Below are 20,360 nucleotides of genomic sequence, written 5' to 3' on the forward strand. Positions count from 1 at the left end.
TCAAGAGCATCGAGGATAGCCTCGTGAGATACGTTATCGTATGCCCCCTTGACATCCAAGAACAAAGCTGCAGATAGTCTTTTGCGTGACTTTTGAAGCTGGACGTTCGTAGCGAGATCAACAACACTGTCTACTGAAGAGCGATCTCGTCGAAAACCAGCCATGCAATTCGGTAACATGTTGTAGTGCTCCAGGTACCACTCCAAGCGGGCAAGGATCATCTTTTCCATTATCTTTCCCACACAGCTGGCCAGCGCTATTGGGCGGTATGAGGTGGGTTCAAGTGGGGACTTGCCTTGCTTCAGGAGAGGGACCAAGCGGCTTATCTTCCATTCTTCGGGAACCATGCCATCCGGCCAAGATAAGTTGTAGAGATGTAACAGTTCTCTCCGTGCGCTATCACTCAGGTTGTTCAAGGCGCGGTAGGATATTCCATCCGGTCCCGCGGATGAAGAACGCCGATGTTCCTCCATTATGAAAGGAAGATCCATGCGGTCGTCACGTGAAACAGGGATGCGACTGGGAGCTGGAAAGCCTGGACAGGTTGCTTGGCCAGCGATCCTTGCACAAAAGTCCTCTGCAACATCAGCCTCTAGCCGCCCCTGGAAGAGCGCCAGCGCTTCGAATGGGAAGCGTTGTTCAGGGAGGGAACGTAGACCACGTATGGTTCTCCAGATGTGGGAAAGTGGCTTTCGGGGGTCTAGTGACTGGCAAAATCTTGTCCAACGTCGAGATGCCAATCTATCCATGCGACGTTGAATTTTCTTTTGTAGTCGTCTGGCTGTCCTAAGGTCTTCGATGGATTTTGTACGCCGGTAACGCCGCTCCGCACGACGACGGAGTGCACGAAGTCGCTCCAACTCTATATCCAATTCCGTGCGCTTCGACGAAACCGTGACCGTGCGCGCGGCGTGTTGATTGCTTCCTCTAATCCAGAGGACAAGCCCTCTCGACAAGCATCCTCCATGGTGGAAGTAAAAGTGGTCCAATCAATTAATCGAATGGTGTTCCGTGGGGTGGGACTGGACATTCCTTTGATGACAAGGTATGTGGGAATATGACCACTCCCATGTGTCTCGATATCCGAAAACCATTTAACATATCTTGTGAAAGTGCTGGAGACGAAAGCTAGGTCAAGACAGCTGCCATAATTCACGCCTCGTATAAACGTTGGGCTGCCGTCATTCAGGAGTGAAAGGCCGTGGTTACAGGCGAAGTTTGCAAGTCTTTGCCCTCTTGCATTTGTTCTTGCGCTTCCCCATGCTATATGGTGCGCATTAAAATCTCCAATGATGACATATGGGGCAGGGCACACAGACAAGATGGTCGTTAATCGTTTGGGATCAAAAATACTTGAAGGCGATATATAAACGCCTACAAGTGTAAACATGAGTTTGCCCTTTTTAATTGTTAGGCAAACGTATTGATTTTTATCATGAGGCGGAATCGGCTGGCGAACATAGGTCAGTTCTCGACGAATAAAAACGATGACTTTGCTGCATGCATTAGTTGTTGCGGATATAACAGCTTCGTATCCCGATAATCTGACTGGTTTTGATACGTTAGGCTCACATATGACAATGACTGGGAACAAATTAGTATATATATATTGACGAAAGTCCGAAAGGCGTGATTTTAGTCCTCTTGCGTTCCACTGTATGATTGACGCTGCCTTGACTTCCTCTCGAAACGATGGGCGATGGCTGGCCATGTCTCTATTCGAGGGACTCAAGCACTGGGCTTAAGGCGTCCAGTACTTTCAGTGCATTTTGAGCAGACGTAGTTCCAAGGTTCGACAGAATCACTCGAATGGCATCTATGAGGGGACGCAGCATTGAAAGGACTTGACGATCTGCTTCGGGCGTGGCATCAGCGGCAGGAGTAGGCTCCCGAGCGGGCTTGACAATCTGTAGTTTTGTGGGAGATTGCTGGCTCGGAAGCGCAGGCCATTCTTCTTGAGACAAATTCCTTTCAGGCGACTCCCTTGTGCTGTTCAGCCCCTTTTTGGCCTGATTGGAGAACGTGGGTGCTACAATGGAAGCGGACCCCTCCTTTCGCAGTTCTGCCTTTTTTGAGGAGGTTCGGTGACGCCGACGCCGACGCCGGATCGTTGCAGCAGCCTCCCTGTGTGTCGAATTGTCCCGAACCATTTGCTTGAGAACAGCGACCTCTTTCTTGATGCGAGGGCAGTCCCTAGACGAGGCAGCATGGGAACCATTACAGTTGCCGCACTTTAGGACAGTAGCCCGGCACGTCTCCTCCGCGTGAGGTTCAGCACAACGGGGACACAGTATCGAGTTTGGGCAGACACCCTTGACATGTCCCAGCCTAAAGCACTGATGGCATTGAAGAGGCTTTTGTACGAAGGACCGAACAGGGTGTCGGAAGTGACCGACTTTGACGTGTGTTGGTAAGCAATGTCCTTTGAAGATCAGTTTGACGCAGCGCGATGTTCCAAGGCGGCTCACACGCGTGATGACAACACCCTCACTTGCTGGTTTGATGAGGATAGGCAAGTCCGCGCTGGGAATGGCGACATCGATGTCATAAATGACACCTGCTGTGGATGCGTCATCCATCGGGATATATGAACGCACTTTGATGCGCCCTAGCACCGAGATTTGCTTCAGTTTTTCGAGCGCACTCCCGTTGTTAACATCAATTGCGAGGACTTCTTTGCGTGCATTTATACGAATGTCCTTAATTTCATTCGGCACGACCCCTTCCAAGAAAACAGATAGTTCTTGCCTGTTTAGCAGTCGGAGGTTGTTTGAGGGCTCTTCGGGTACGAACACGATGGCGTGAGGCCAGCGTTCAGGCCTTGACTTCAGAGTCACCGTGCTCGCTTGCGTTGATGGGTTCGCGTTGACAGTCCTCCTTTTGGCCCTCTTTCTGCGGACAGTGATGAAGCTATCATCCGATGAGTCTTCATCCGACATTGAGTATAGCTCAGTGTCCTCGGTGTCACTGAGCACGCTTCCTCTCTTCCTCGTGATGGACGGCCTTGATGACCTCTGGCCAGGAGGGCCTCTGGAAGGCTCCGCGTCCATGGCCACAAAACCGGGAGCCGAGGCACCAGGAAATTCCAAAGAATTCGTCGGAAAACAGAGAACACAGATAGAAGCGTTCTAAGAAGAAGGGGTAGGGTTCGCAAAGCGCCCGTAGCATCTTTCTTTTTTCGGTTTACGTGCCAAATATGTACATAGCCTGACGAACAAGGCAATGCAATGGGGAGCGCGTATTGGTCTCCGTATCAACTTGTTTTTAACACCTGGTGTAGTTACTCGTACTGCGAAGTGTTTCAAACTGTATCGCGGTTGATAGGTGGCGTTCAGACGCAGCGATTGCCGGCAGCTTTTGCAAGGCTGGTTCCACCGGCCCCAAGAAAGATCCCTCTTCCTTTCCTCCTCCTCGTGGGCCACCATTCTAAAGTACTGAAGAGGCGCCAAAGCCACACACACCCTAATAAAATTGAGTGGTGATTTACTGTTGACGTATTGTTGAAGGGTTGTTAGCTCAATAATGAACTGTACTATTGCGTCTCAACATTCGCTGAAACTTTCTCAACAATAATTCAAAAAGATTGCTATTGAGCATTTTGCAATAATTTTGTTGACACAATTGTGTTGAAATGTTATGGATGCATTATTGAGTGCTACTGCACCGGGAAAGAACAGTTCTTGTCCCAATAGCTATCACATTAATTCGTTTCTTGCTTACGCATCATCCAGCATTATATATATATAACATACTCATGCAGTGTAATCGCCTCAGAGACGTGTTTCCAGAGCCGCCACACGCAGTTTACCGACAATCAACATACTCACGTTTTCTAAGACAACAAAACCTATTCACATAGGCTTTGATCCTTGCAACAAATGACGGGGCAAGGTTCGCACTCACATGACGATTTCGGTGAGTGTTATTAGCTCCGCGTCAAATTTTAGCCTTAAGATAAAAAGTGACTCGCATGTCCAATGTCATGTATATGCTACAATTTACAGCGTGCAAACTGGAGTACATTGGACAAACAGAAACATCCTTTAGATTGCGTTTCAACAATCATAGATCGCATGCCGTGAGCCTGCCTAATCTTCCGCTATCCAAACATGTCACTATCCTCGGCCGCCTTTTGACGAGCTAACCGCTACCATATTTGAATCTGGTTTCAAATTGCACCCCGAAAGGTAGGTTCGCAAATAATTTCCAATCCATAAATTTGCTGCACAGCTAATGGGATTAACGAGAACTCGTGTACACTGACTTTTTTGTCCGCGAATTAGAGAATCGAATACTCGTTGCCTACAGAATAAACAGCTCGTTGTTCATCGCTTCGTTTATGCCACGTCGCCAGAATAGCTGTTCGCACACCCGACAAATACGCGCCCGATTCGCCCCAATCCATTTTCTTGTGGCTGATATGTCATTTCACCCTATGTTAAAACCTAGGATGAGTGATGCTCATGAATTATTGTTGTCACATTTTTGTCGAAACGTGTACACACGTTTTCTGCTACGCGTTCTTGTAAACCCTGCTTTTGGTATATTTGTTGCTGCGAACCTGCTGTTACAACTATCCCGCTCCGTGGTGCATATTTACCACATTTGGCGTGTGTTGAAGACTCATGAAGTAACCTTACAGTCAAAATCTGTCTTCTGTAATTTTTTTAAACCATGTGTAAACTTTTCCGTGAACCTTGTTCTTGTATATAGTGGTGCCCTAGGAACTTGTTACCACCATCTCGTCGTGCATTTCTTTTTCTATTTTTAACCACCTGTCATCGTTTCAGTGCGCTCGGCAACGCAACAGTGATGGGCTTCTCTCTAACTCATCGCCTTTTTGCCGTGCAGGTAGTCAATCTTGCCATGGCCTATTTTTCGTCCACCTACACCTTAACCGGACCCCGACGTACCAAGAATTCACCGTTCATTTCCCTTGGACTTACCCCCTCTTCTGTTTGACCCGTCGCCAGCAGAACTTTTGCCAGCGCCCTTGCAGAGAAGTCCGGTAGTGTGTTCTTCAGAGCATCCAGTCTGCGCACCGGACGGGCCTCTTGGATCACAAGCCAACAGATCGCCGACAGCACCAAGCGAAGATGATAAAAGACGCGGCGCGCTCGTACTGCTCTTCAGTGGGCTCGGCAAAGCAACAGCGATGGGCTTCTCTCTAAGTCATCGCCTTTTTTCCGTGCAGGTAGTCAATCTTGCCATGGCCTGTTTTTCGTACACGTACACCTTAACCGGACCCCGAAGTACCAAGAATTCACCGTTCATTTCCCTTGGACTTACCCCCTCTTCTGTTTGATCCGTCGCCAGCAGAGCTCTTGCCAGCGCCCTTGCAGAGAAGTCCTGTAGGGTGTTCTTCAGAGCATCCAGTCTACGCACCGGATGGGCCTCTTGGATCACAAGCCAACAGATCGCCGACAGCATCAAGCGAAGATGATGAAAGACGCGGCGCGCTCGTACTGCTTCAGTGGGCTCGGCAACGCAACAGCGATGGACTTCGCTCTAACTCATCGCCTTCTTGCCGTGCAGGTAGCGAACTGCTTTTCTTTATGCGCCCGGCGTACTCGCCACCCTACGCTCTTAGCGTTGCCGAGCCCTCGATTTTGTTTATCGATTGCATATGACTGTGTCGAGGTTGTTCTATCGCTGTTAGTTCTGTCGGGCGATGTTGAACTAAACGCAGGACCTACTCTTCATTCCGCATCCAGTCAAACAGCTTTTGAAATAATGACCGCGCTCGAAGAATTGAACTCAGGACAGTCATCGTTACTTAATGAAATAAAACATATCCACGCCAAGTTCTCGCAAAATGACAAAGCATTTGGAGAAATTCGGAACCGCCTCCTAAAAATTGAGCAGGATTGTTCATCCGTTCCCTCACTGAAAGAAAAGTTAGATGATGTTCAAGCTGCCCCAAACGAAAACGCAGGTTTCGTCTATTTCCAATCCCAATTTTCGTCAAAAATGGATGCCTATGAAGATAATGCCTACTGATCAAACCTCCTATTTTATGGCATAACAGACAACTCGGAAGACACTTGGAACAAAGTCGAGGGTTTGGGGATTGAACTGCGCAAAACGAAGCTCAACGTTCATTTGCAGCCAGTTGATATTGAACGCGCACACAGAATTGGCTCTTTTGCTGTAAACAAAACAAGACCTATATATGTCAAGTTCGCGCACTTCCAGGTAAAGAGCGCGTTCTGGCAAACGCGGGTAAATTGAAAGATACTGATTTCATCGTATCACCAAACTATTCACCAAATACTCGGTTCGCCCGCAAAAAACTTGTTGCATTTGCAAAACCTCAAGAAAAGCATTATAAGCTTCGTCACAACAGGTTAATAATGGATAGTACTACCTATGTATATGATCATTCTACGTACAAAGTAATCCAACGACCATCATAAATAAAAGATGATCCGCCATTGATCCCGGACTAATCATTCAAAGTCGGTATACCACCCGCATGCGCGCACATCATCCCATCTGCATTCTTTTTTCCCATGTACAGCGACAGACTGGAATGATTTGCCTGAAGAAGCGGCGGGCCCCTCCAGTGCGACGGAGCTCAAGACTGCCATCGAACACCTTCTTCTTTGATGCTGCCCACCACTCACGTAAAACCCCTCTACAGGGGAATTTGAGGTATAAATAAATAAATAAATAAATAAATAAATAAATAAATAAATAAATAAACCTTGTTTTTGCTGTTTCAGCATTGCTCTGCGAACGTGCTATACCCATCTCGTCGCGTATGCTTTTTCTTTCTGTCTTTTTTTTTCTTTTTGACATGTACTGTGCACGCGTTACGAGTGCAACTCATCACGCCTGCAATTGTGTATTGTCAGTGGACAAGCGCGTAGAAGGGCCCCCTATGCCATGTTCCTAAGAGAGCTCTTTTCACCGTCGTTCCACCAACACGGAATTTGACCAAATGGTCGACAAGCTGTTTCAGTCCGCTAGCATATCAAATAAACTAAGGTCAATACAGAACTTTCCAAGAGGCTTTGGTTAAACTTTTTGGTGGCAAACATGTAGATCTTGCCGCTTTCAGTTCAGTTGTGTCTGAAGACTCCTTATACTTCCTTAACAATTGTTCAACCATATTGCGGTTGAGCATTTAACAACAAAAAACGCCAGCGACACTACCCATTGCAAATATTGTTCGAATAATTATAAGGTGCCAATGTTCACACATGCACCCCCCACGCACTTTAGTATGTACTATAACGAAACAATTTTTTCCTAATGTGGAAAACCAATGTGGAAGATCAACAATTGTTCTCTTCAAAGTCATGGATGCTACTATAAGGGCCAATAGGTGTCATAATATGATGGCTCAATAACGAAAATTGGTTGTAACATTTCTTTCTTATTATTCCTTTCTCACGCAATGCCACAGTGCCACGAGAGAGCGAGAACAGATTGGATGCCTGCGCTGTTTATCGCAGTGAGCTACCCTGCATCAAGACAGCATCGAGCGAGAATAAATTGGGTAGCGCTTCCAGCGCTGTTTATGTGTGCCATTTGGGAATCGAAAGCCATCTATAAAATTTCCATTTAAATTTCCTTTGAAGTGCTACACATATACGAGCTACTGGTGACTTTAGCCCTTTCGTCAGCGGATAACGCATTTTATAATTTAATAATAGCAAACGGAGTAAATTTGACATACTGTGGGAAGCAATGAAAGCGAAATTTTCCCGTCCATTCTGCCACCACAACCAACGAGAGCCAATGTGCGTGCTGCCTCCAGTCCGCTGATTCTTAATATACAGACAGCCAACACCCCCCCCCCCCCCCCTCTACATCATCTAAGCTCGTCCGACAATACAAAGAAATCTTGAGTAGCCTCTACAGCAAATTCAATTCGATTGTTTAAAGCAAATAACTTGACCAGGTCGATTTTTAAATGCGAAAGCTCGAGAAGACGATATGACGAAAATGGTCTTTGATTACGCCACGATCAACCAGGTGCATGCAACGCGTCGAAAAAACCACAGAAAAAAAAAAGAATAAAAGAAGCAAGAAAGAAGAAAGAAAGCAAGAAGCGCTTTTTTTTCGTGAGCGTTTGGTTCCGGGCTGTGCGACTGGCGAGCGAAAAACTTGCAACCTCTCCAAACAAAAATACAGCTCAACTCTGGCACTCGAGACTTCGAAATTAACCGAATGGCGCCCGCGGCGTCGACCTGGTGGCGTGCCACAGATGAAAACCACGGCAAAATCGAAAAAGTCACGAAGTAGTGGTCAGCGCTCGCTAAGAGTCATGGTGGTTAGCAGAGTCCAACCTCCGCAAGTTAAAGCCCTTCTTAACCCGCGAGAAAAGCTTCGCTTCACTACGGCAGTTCTTAAAAATGCTTCGACATTTGGTATAACTTTTGTACTGCAGCGTGCTTGCGTTAATTACAGAAAAGCATTCGTTTTTTCTCGCTGCGGTAACACAAGAAACTATATGACCTCGATAACAATTGAAAAATAGCCGCCCACCGAGCTGCTGTTCCTGCAAAATAACACGTCGCTGCGTGCAGTTCCCCATCAGTTTCATTTTTTTCATACTATATTCCGCGAATGCGAATGCGCACGGCATATTCGACGCGTGCTTTCTTCTCCCTGCACTAGAGCCTACGTGCGTGGCTGCGAGGAAAGAAAAAACGACCCAAGTTAGCCTTTCCTAAAACACACATAAAACATAACGCATTACTAAACCCTAATGTTTACACAGTCTTCGGGTGATAACATCAGTGAAAATTTATCGGAAGTAATTATAAGTTTTAAGCGCTTACTTCGTATTACGCCGCGTGGCTCCATGTGTGACGCGGTGTCGGATGTGTCCCACAGGTGTAATCGTTGTACTTCGCTCTCACTTTCATTCTGAATTTCCTCGAGTGTAGAGATTCACCGAGAGTGTGGACAAAGCCCTGAACGGGATTATATTCTGTGAGTGCTTGTACTGTCGTCAACCCTCATGCAAAGAAAGACCGACAGTTAGGCCTCGAGAACCAGCACTTTGCGCACACGAACAAATTTTCGGCTTCGCGTGTAGGACTCCCTCACTCCTTGCTACTTTCTGTTCGCGTACTTCTGCCACCAAGCGGCAGGGATGGACGCAGGAATCATGATTTCTGATTTTCTTATTCTTGATTTGCTCATACAGCGCCACACAAGCCTACGCCGTCCTCGAAGGTAAGTTGGTCGTTTGACATCTGCACTGTATTTGAATATGAAGAAAACTTATTATCGTCTTCTTTTTTTCTTTTTTTAAGAGCGGCTTGCGTGTAGCTTATCTCCTGCACGCGTAATGTATTACAAGAGCGTGTGACTGCGTTATTCCTCTGTCGTTGGATAATAAACCATTAACAAAAATATATAATTGGGCTTCCTTTCACGTTAGACTTATCTCATTTGTTAAGTTCCCCTTGTTAAAACACAGTGCAGAGTGTCATCTTCTACCTTTAATGTTTGAGTGCATGTGTAACGTGTTCAAAGATACTTGCATGTGCCCCGTACTAACTTGTGCAGGAATTAACAAGTATTTTCGAACAAATTATTTAGTAACTTTTTAGAGCGAGAGAGGACTCATTTCTGGGGAAGGCATAGGACAGTTTATTTTTCGCACTAAAGATTTCAGGTAAGGCTTGACCTAAGTACTAGGACCAAGCGCTCCACTAGTGAATTCGTGCACTTCGTCATTGCCCATGACGAGATTATTTACATTTCTTCGTAGAATTAAAGCCTAGAAAATCAAGAAATGTGCGCCTTCGTTTTGTTTGTAGAGGTAAAAGCACACACACGCAAAAAATTTGAATTGGAGGTCGAGTGTGTTTCGGTTGGCATTCAAGCACTACCCTGGTATTTTTTTGCACCGTTCACATAGTTTTCAGTTGTTTGTGCCTGTATGACTCAAATAAATCGGCAGGGTCAACCTACAATATTGATAATTTTTTCGCTTGAAGAATTCGTAAAAGCAGGTGCCGAGCGGTCGGGACATTGGATGTATTTTTATTAGTAGCATCGCAGCACGCGTGGTTCTGCGCACAATAAAAACAGGCAGCTGTATACAGCTGTATACGGAATAGTTGTAGTGACGTCTATGATTACTCTGACTTTCAGGAGAGAAAGAGCTAAATTAGTGAAGAAGAAACAGGCCAACCTAGACTCAGTAAGGATAAAAGCAGACGAATTCAAACTGGTCCTCGCAAATAAATATACAGCTTTAGGACAGAAAGATGGAACATGACATAGAAGTAATGAATGAAACCATAACTAGGTTTATTTCTGGTGCGGCAATTCAAGCGAGAGATAGGGCACGAAGGGATCCTCCAAATTAAGAAATACCCGCCCTGGTTGCTCAGTGGCTATGGTGTTGGGCTGCTGAGCACGAGGTCGCGGGATCGAATCCCGGCCACGGCGGCCGCATTTCGATGGGGCGAAATGCGAAACCACCCGTGTACTCAGATTTAGGTGCACGTTAAAGAACCCCAGGTGGTCTAAATTTCCGGAGTCCTCCACTACGGCGTGCCTCATAATGAGAAAGTGGTTTTGGCACGTAAAACACCATAATTTTTAAAAAAGTAAGAAATGACCAATGACGAAATAACCAATGAAGTGCACAAAGCTAAGCGCTCCAAAGCAACAAATGACCTGATAAAGGAAAGCAAAAGCATGAAACCGTCTAAACAAGAATATAAGATAGAATTCCTTGAACTGCCCAAGCTGATGAAGAAGAACAATGCTAGCAATATTCTATGTTATAACGTCGGAAATATTTAGAAAGCAGTAAAAGATGGCCGCAGCATGCAACCAGTGAAAAGAAACCTTGGCATAGAAAGAGGTGTAGGATGTATGCTCTGAAAGTTAAAGGGACACAAAAGGTTAATATTAAGTCGACGTGGACTGTTGAAATACCATCCCAGAAACCTCGAAACGCTTGTTTCATGCGAAGAAGAGACTTATTTTAGGAGAAAATGCGTTCTGCAGTGTCCGCGTACCTCTAGCGCAGCTCAAATCACCCGCCCTCCGATCGAGGAGTGGTGACGTCATGGTCTCATGGTGGCGTTGCGCCTTCGGTGAGTAAAACGGCGCCAGCAGACGGCGCTACGGCTTTTCTGCGCAAAACGCAAACGCGCGGCCAGAAACAGAGCGAAGACAAAACCGACAACAGCGCGAAAGCGGAATTATGGTGGCTAGCGGAAGGAAAAGCGCGCGACGATAAGCTGGTTCTTTATTTTATGACGCCAACTTTGACGCTCGTTGCAATGGACGACCCTGAAAACGACACTTTGGCTCGCGATGCTGGGCTCGACTTCAGTAATTTAAGCACTGATGAACGTGACTTGCTGCTGAGGGCTCGTGCTGCCGGCGTCGTTGCGTACTACTGTACTACGACGGCAACTGTATGTCATGGCTGTACATATACGCAAATTTGTAGCTTTTCCTTCGTGAAAACCAAATGCCGCACTCACCGCCCCGTCTTCGACCTGCAGTTGTTCTGGCGCTTCGGAGAATGCAGGCAAGACCGACGGAACAGCACTACGGGAAAGCATTGCTTTGAAAGGCACTCCACATGATTTCAGTAAGTCGGCGTTGAACTCGTAATCCTCTGGACGAAAGTGCAGCGAGCATACTGTGCGATTTTTTGGCTCTTTGCCAACGCGCTGTGGCAGAGGTGCGGCACTTAACCACTTCGAACAGAGAGGTTCACTCGTTGGCACACAGTGATAAGTAACGTTGGATTCGCCGCTGCAACTGCCTTTGGCCAAGTTCCGCGGACCGTTCGCGCATCCCACGACATCACATGGACGTGGCATCCTCGCTGCTTCTTCCAAATGCAAGTTTGGCGAGCCAGCAGAACCAGCGCAGCACGATGCGATAACGAAACGACTGTAACTCCAAAGCGCGTGCGGCGCAGAGTCGAGCGCGCAGAGTCGAGCGAGAACGAAACCTTTAGACCACCCATACTACTGAAGGGTAACGTCAAAATGTTATATTTTATTTGAATCGAATAGAAGTAGACAAGTAGCATTTTCTTCCGTCTTATAACCTAATGAAATTATCTTTTTAATACCAGTAGTTGAGTAGTAGTCACATAAATTGCAATGAGGAGTGCCTTCGTCATCGGGCTAGTACCGGAATGTCGCGGGGGGGTCTCAAATCGTGTCTTGCATTTACCTCGATTTCTCGGTTACTAAAGCTCTGTTCGCGATTAAATGGACGCCTTAGACGTTTTAGAGTATTGTTTTGTCACTGTAAGTTGACTTCATAGTAACCTTTAGTTTCCCTTTAAGCAGGGTAATTTCATCAGCAACTTTGATGACAAAGTAAAAGCAACAAAGGAATCCTATGTTGACCTTTACAGTACCAGAGCTGCCATGCTATACCATTCGCAGTAGTGATGAACACGATACAGAGGCTCCTTCTATAGCTGGCGATGATGTTGGAAGGGCGTTGAAAGAGATAACTCGAGGAAAAGCGGCAGCAAAAGATGGAATAACAGTCGATTTAATCAAGGATGGAGGAGATATGCAGGAAAATCTTGCGGCTCTTTATATGCAGTGCCTCAGGACTTCAAGTGTACCACAGAGCTGGAAGAATGCCAACATTATACGAATACAAATGAAGGGGGACGTTAAAGATTTCAAGAATTATAAGCCCATTAGCTTGCTTTAACTATTGTAGGAAACATTCTACAAAATAATTTCAAATCGAAACAGGGCGACACTTGACTTCAATCGACCAACGGAACAGGTTGGCTTCAGGAAGGGAAGTTTTACAATGAATCACGTTGTTGTCATAAATCAGGTAATTGAAAAATCTGCGTAGTAAAGGTAACTTCTCGAGGTAGCTTTCACATACTATAAAAATAAATTTGATTCAGTAGAGTCATCAGTAGTCATTGAAGCATTGCGAAATCAAGGAGTACAGGATGCATACGTTAGTATCTTGAGAAGTATCTACAGAAGTTCCACACCTGCATTGGTCCTCCACAAGAAAAGTAGAGAGTTATCTATGAAGAAAGAGGTCAGGCAAGGAGACACAATCACTCTAAGGCTAATTACTGCATGCTTATAAGAAAGATTCGCACAAGGAAACACTGGGAAGCACTATTCTTACTTGGAAGCTTAGGAGTGAAGATCAACGATGAATCTCTCAACGACCTTCGGCTTGCAGAAGACATTGCCCTGTTCAGCACTAGTGGGGACGAAATGCAACAAATGATTCAGGACCTTAACCGAGAAGTTGTAAGAGCAGGGCGGAAGATTCATGTGCAGAAGACAAATATATAGTTCAATAGCCTGGCAAAGGAGCAAACATTCGTGATTGCCACTCAGCCTCTAGAGTCTGAGTAGTGCACGCCTGTAGATGCAGTAGTTTTTAGAATATAGCAATAAAACCAAGGTAATCTCCATTTACCCTCCCTGATAGATGAATAACATAAACACTTGCTCCGCTTGTTTGTGGTGATTTACTACCGCGGTGCTTCGTGTAAGCAGTGCCACATGTTACGAAGGTCCTTGAGATCGGCAAAGGACGTGAAAGGAGAGACAAAGCGCTACGTCGTGTTTTGTGTCACGTTTTTGTCGTGTATCTTCCCTCTTAGAAACGGTCAAGTATGTTATTTATGATCTAATTATGTGCGTGGAATAGGAGTTCCCCGAACTAAATGAAAGTGAATTTCCGATAAACTTAGACTTGTGACGTCAAGCTGACGATGCAGCTCAATGTTTTCAATGCGAAATTATTGTTTTCTTATCTTCTTTGAACTACGGGTTGCTTTTTCAGGTTACACACCAAGGCATTGAAAACATCTCTTTTTTTCTTAGAACACTTGGTAGGAATTCCATTTACGTTTAACGACCGCCCCTGAAAGAGCTTGAATAAGTTATAGAATCCTTCGTTTTCGAATTTTACGTTTTTCTTCAATTCAGGGTGTAAAAATCGGGGGTATATTTCAAGAGAGAGACCGCGGAGAAATTTGGCGTTTCGTTGTCTGGCGGGAAAATCGGGGAGAAATCGGGCATTTTTTTTATTTTTATTCCATTTACAAGTACTGCTGTTTCTATTTCGAGACATAACAGGAGTGGGTACAGATTTTAGTACATACTAGAATATAACAAATCAACAGGTAGTATGCTTAGACAATAGCTCAACAAACTCTTCAAATGGCAATGCACGAAGCGAACCATTCAAACTGTTCCAGATTTCAGTTGTAAGAGGAGAGAAAGAAAACTTGAAACAGTCAATATGTGGCCTAAAACGAACGATGTTTAGCGGAAAGCTTTGTCTGGTTCAACGTGCGCTCGGATATACAAAAGAGATGGGTGCGTGAATACCAGAGGGCTTGTGGATAATCTTACGCAGGAAAATGATACGTTAATGGGTGCGTCTATGTTCGAGAGTCTGCAATGATAATATGTGGGCGTGTAATCAAGGTGAAAAGCTGCAATCATAACGACCATAGATGAATCTCATTGTGCTTTCTGAATTAACTCCAAATGGTCAATGTCACACGCGCAATGAGGGGATCAAACAGTTGAGGCGTATTCTAGTATAGGGCGAACTAGTGATTTGTAAGCAGTTAGTTTACATTCATTTGTTGTATTTTTAAAGCACGTTTAAAGAGCCGCTCACCAAGTCTGGACATCTCGAGCTGACGAGCGCAGAGCATACATTGAGCGATAACGATCATGTATGAAAAGTATTACCTCGCTATGCGCCGCGGAAAGATCTGAAATTTCAAACCGAACGCCGTTTTTCCTTCTCCACGCGGCCTCCGCACTCCAAGCCGGACGGTGACGTAATCGTGCCCCTGCGCCTACGTAATCGTGTCCGCAATTTGACGTAGGTCGTGGTACACGTGGCTTCGAGCCATCTGTTGCTTGAATTCAAGAATTGAAGTTTAGAGAAATTATAAAACACACAAACAGAATGTCTGCGTGTTTTTTCTTTTACTTCGCACCGAATTAAGAGACGTACTTCCGCTTCGTCTGCTTGTTCCCACGGTCGTGCAGTCAAGTGCACAGGTACCGAGACTATGCCATTTTCTACCGTGTTCCAGCGCCGTGACCATGCTCTGCGATCCGCTTGTTCTGCCTCAGTAATCGTGTTGCACTGAATTATACCGCTGGTCATGCTTCCTTGTGCACAGCGCGCAAAATCTTGCGCTGCGCGAACGAGACAACAGCTCGCGCACGACGCCATCGCCGAAAGTGCATAGCGCCGAAAAAAAAAAAAAGCGAGGAGCGAAAAGGAAGTATGAAGGCGGGGTCTGTGACTTATGCGTCAGGCGATCCTCGAGGTCTGCTATGGGGGAACGCAGGGAAGGAATTTCGCTTGCGTAGGCTAGACGGGGCGAGTGGAGAGAGCGTCTTGCATGGCAGCGGAGCGCGCCTGCTGAAATCATGGGTTCGCGGCACTGATATATTTCTATCTCAGCTAATAATCAGCCGATTTGAACAATTTTTTCGGCATAGCGCTTCCTACATATACAACTTCCAGCGTATAAAGAACATTTTCTATGGGGCCTGGTGAGGGGCCCTTTAAGGTAGCTAAGTTTCCTAAGCGCTTTCCGAGAGATGTTGTTAATGTGGGCATGCCATTTTAAATTATGTGAAAAAATAACACCCAGGTAGTTGAAGTCACTAACACGAGACAAGTGGTTGCCATTAAAATTGTAACAAAAATCAATGGCTTCTTTTTGTTGCCAAAGGACATTGCGACTGTTTTATAAAAGTGAATTTTCATTTGCCACGTGTTACTCAATTCGCAGAACGGTGAAAAAACCTTGTTTAGTTCCTGTTGGTCATGAGTGTTAGTAACAGACAGGTAAAGGATGCAATCATCAGCAAGTAGGCGCAATTTGACGGCGGTGTTATTAATTACATTTACTGCGTAAATAACCTAATTAAGAATAATAGAGGTTGGAGCACTGGTAGAGACTGAGCAAGGTTAAAAGCTACGAATTGAGAACGCAACTGTAAGTAGTCGGTGAACGAGTCAAGTAATTTATTCCCATTAAATATTGCACGCAGTTTTCGAAGAAACTTTTTATGACAGACCATGTCAAATGTTTTCTAATAATTAATAAAAATGGCATCAATTTGATCGTGATTATTGAACGCAGAATCTATGTCGCGTGTAAATTCAGTGAGCTGTGTGACAGTAGAAAAAGCGGTTTGAAAACAGTGCTGGTATCGTGAAAGGAGATTGTGACAAGTTAAATATTGTACAATGTGCTTACGAATAATGTGTTCAAGAAGCTTACAGCGAGTCTAAATTAGAGATATCGGTGGTTTCCCACCCAACCAGAAATGGCCTCATAGCCCACACACAATTCTCTCCGCCATGCCGCTTCTGCGCATAGCTCGGGTCCCTCGGGAGGATAGTAGGTGGTTGCAAAGCGGCACCATTACATCCTCCGAACCCTTACCAAACCAACGAGCTTTGGGAGAGAGCCTTGGCCAGCTCCGCCCCCGAGGATCAGCAATTGCTGATTGCGAGGGCCCAGGACGCGGCCCCGAGCTGAAGCATTCTGGAATGAAAACGCATCTCCAAAGCTTCATTCACCCGATACAAATGTTTATTCTCTCTCTCTTTATAATATATTGTTTATCACAAAATTTAAATACTGGAACAATTGTGGCAATTTTGTGTGCTTGGGGAAGTGATGACGTGTCCAATGACTGCTTGAAAATTATTGTAAGAGAACGGACGTTACGTTCGGAATACCGTTTTAGGAGCGTGTTAGGTATGGTGTCAGGTCCCGCGCTTTTAGTTGTGCTAATTTTTAGCAGCAGATTATGAACCGCAGCGTAAGGTATTTAGAGACTTGGCAAGTCATGGACCGAACTTTGAACTAAAGGAGAATTAGTACCATCATCATCTTGAAAGACGGAGCAAAAATAGTTATTAAAGCCTTCAGGGATAGTGATAGGATGAGTACAAGCTTGATCGTTGATAATGAATACTACAGGGTCGTCAGAAGAGGGAAGTATTGTTTTCCAAAATTTCGACAGGTTATCTTTCATGAACGTAGACAGTGTTGTGTTGAAGTAAACGTTTTTAGCTTGAGTCATTTTTGTCTTTAGTTCAGACTTTAGCGAAGAAAGAAGTGAGTCGTGGTCTTCGCTGTGCAGGCGGTTGCGCTTTGCGCTTGGGATTTATGCATCTTATTAAGTTGATTATGTCTCGTGTGTACCACGGATGCTCCGGGGTATGTTTTACCCATTTTGTGGGAACGAACGTCTGCACACAAGTGCGCACTAAATTGTAAAACTCTTCTCACAAATCATCAACAGTTCTTATTTCACTAGCAAAAAAATCACCAAAAGAGTGCTCGAACATTTCAACAAAAGCACGATCGTTAGCATGTATACAGTTGGAAATGGCGTTAAATATCGGGGTACATGGTTCACAGACCACGTTAAATTGCACAAAGACACCCTTGTGGTCTGCTAAACCATCAACTACGTCGCACTAAAACTCGTACTGCAACAACTTTTCAGTGACGAACACAAGGTCAAGAACTGAATTCTCTGAAGTAAGACGTTCAACCACTTCGGTTAAATCAAATGAAACAGTCATATTAATCAAAGAATCACCGAGGGCCTTGTCACGGTCGTTTAAAGTTAAAAACGCCCAATCAATATAGGGAGTATTGAAATCACCTGCAATCATCATTTTATAATTATGAAGTCTGTTTTGGGCTAGGCATTCTGTTATATGGGCAAAATATTTCTGTACCAGGTGCTCGATAAACAGCGCCCACTACTGTCACAAAACCAAAAACGTTTATCCAGCACCAGACAGACAGTATTCGGAAGTTCTTGAGGCACAAAAAATTTAATACCTTTTCTAATGAAGAGAGCTACACCCCCCCCCCCCCCCCCCTTTACCAAGTTTTCTGTCGTTTCTTATCACCGAATAATTTGGACGCGAAACTGCGGAATCCAATACGCAGTTGTCCAGCAGCCCGGAATTCGTGATTTTGCAAACGATTAACAGAAGCAATGGCCCCTTTAGGGCACGAACGTTCTATTTAAACAAGTGAAGCCACTCCCACGAACATTCAATGGCAAGAAGAACTGCTCGCAAAGTATGTGATGAACTCATTTCTACACAAGGAAGCGGCCAGGCAATATTAACGCCTTAACAAAACATTAACAAAATGAAAAATGCAGAAGGGTTTGGTGACGCCTTCTATCTTATGTCTGCCTAATTTTAGCAAATGAATAAAGTACAAGAAGGATTGCTTAAGAGAATTCTTTGCAGCAGGTGTTAAGCATTTCCTTATCGTACAAGCCCTTGTTGATGTACATCACTAGCGTATGCATTGGGAGCATTACTTAGTTCACCCTAGATCTGGCGGGCCTTTACTCTTTGTCCGTTGTCATCCTGTTTTACTGGTTGCGAATACGCACTTTTGCAACACTATTCATGGAATACGAACTGGACGAATCTTTCTCCCTACTTTGAACAAAACTTAAATAGTAAACATGCTCTCGAAGTGAGAGCTGCCGTTCGCAATGCAGAAAAACGTCAGCGCTGCGTTAATTTACTGACTAGCACATTCCCACCGTTTATACGTATGCGACGTACAAAAAAATACGATGCAATGACCATTGTCCTATCGTAGTAAACGCGGCTACTGATTAAGCAACAAGCTCTCGCTCACTGAAGGCATGTAGGCCTTGAATACATTATAGCTTTATATTGCTGGTTTTCACTTGATATATATTCACATATTATATTCACATTAATAATGCGATATGTATTGACCACCTGCTCACAAAAGGTGGGCAGCGTTCATTAGTGTTGTAACACCTGCATTTATGATTATTATTTGCGTAAAAGCAAAATTTGGGGAGAAATCGGATTTCTCCCGATTTTTACGCATTTTATTCGGGAGGCAATAATGGCAATTTGTCGAGTCTTACCCGAATGCGAAGGACTCTACCTATAACATAGACATACAGATTTCATTGAGTACTCTCACGGAAAGCCCATCCAGCCCAGCTGCATAACAGCTGGCAGCGCCCTCCACGGGGCCCGCTATGCACTATACAAGTACGAAGTTTCCTTGTACGCCGCTAGTAGTACAACCTTGTACAGAGAGTCGCATTCCTTTCCGCCGCGGCCCTCGCGGCTGTGCGATTGACTAACGCCCGCTCCCGTGGGCTTTGATTCTCGGAAAGCCTTCCAAGCTGGGCACGGTCAGGCGCGCGCTGGAAAGTGTTTTTGTATCAGTTAACGTGGTGGGGTACTTTATACAATGTAGCAAGCAAACACTAAATGAAAATGTTCCAAATTTGGCTATTTACACTGCGCTTTTCAAACGATTGTTTGAATGCGATTGTAAAGGTGACCAAGACTCAAAGAACAGAGGCAAGAATGATCTACTTGAGGGACGTTCCCAGTGTGGCTCACTTTCTGAAGGGGTGTTTGTATAATTTACGCTGGCGCTTTCGGACATTTCAACACTTAACAAATCTTTGCTCCTTTTTTCTGTCCAATGTGCCCATCTAATGTGCAAGCTATTCTTTGCTTGGTGCACAGAACCCGAATGCGATTTTACTTTTAAAAATTCGAGAAATTTTTTATTAAGAGAAAGCAAATGACGCCGTGGTGATTGGTGCATGTAAGCACCGGACATAACAATATCTGGAGCGTGAAGCAGCTTGATATAACGATACAAGATGCTACAAAAATATCTTGCAGCTGATGAGGTGACATGTCAAGCACCTGTACGTAGCATCGGTACTTCCTCCATCACGAAGTGAGTTGCGCCATATTTTAGGAAGGACAGAGGTTGCAGGGGAACATGGTTTGATCAGAATTTAAAACCATCAGTACTATTTACAATTAACCCTTGCCACAATTTTCACATCCCGCACATATTAGATATCAGCAGTTCTTCCGAAACACTAGTTTACTGCTTGAGGCTTAGTACCACATTCACAAACCATTTTTTGTAGTTAACATTTGTCGTCCTAATAGTCCTCAATGAATTTCTTGCTACGTGGATGAAGACATGAATCATCGATTACTAAAATGAGCGCCACATGATACATAGAAACAGCATTTGATACGTGCTCTAATGTCAACACACTTTAAGCCCTTGAATATTATATAGCTCCTAGGCCCATGGCTAACATAAATATTAAACAGCGAATAATAGTGCCCCTCCAAACATTTCTGAAAGGCAGTAATATTTTACAAACATAGAGATTGTAGTTTGTGCTGCTTGCTGTGCCAGAATTCATGTGTCTTTCTGCAACATGACTTCGTGCATTCTTATGAAGTGTATTTATTTGAACGGGCCACACCCTCACGTGTCTTATGCGACCTCTTTCTGA

The sequence above is a fragment of the Dermacentor andersoni genome, chromosome 3 (assembly GCF_023375885.2).
Source record: "Dermacentor andersoni chromosome 3, qqDerAnde1_hic_scaffold, whole genome shotgun sequence".
NCBI classification, from domain to species: domain Eukaryota; kingdom Metazoa; phylum Arthropoda; class Arachnida; order Ixodida; family Ixodidae; genus Dermacentor; species Dermacentor andersoni.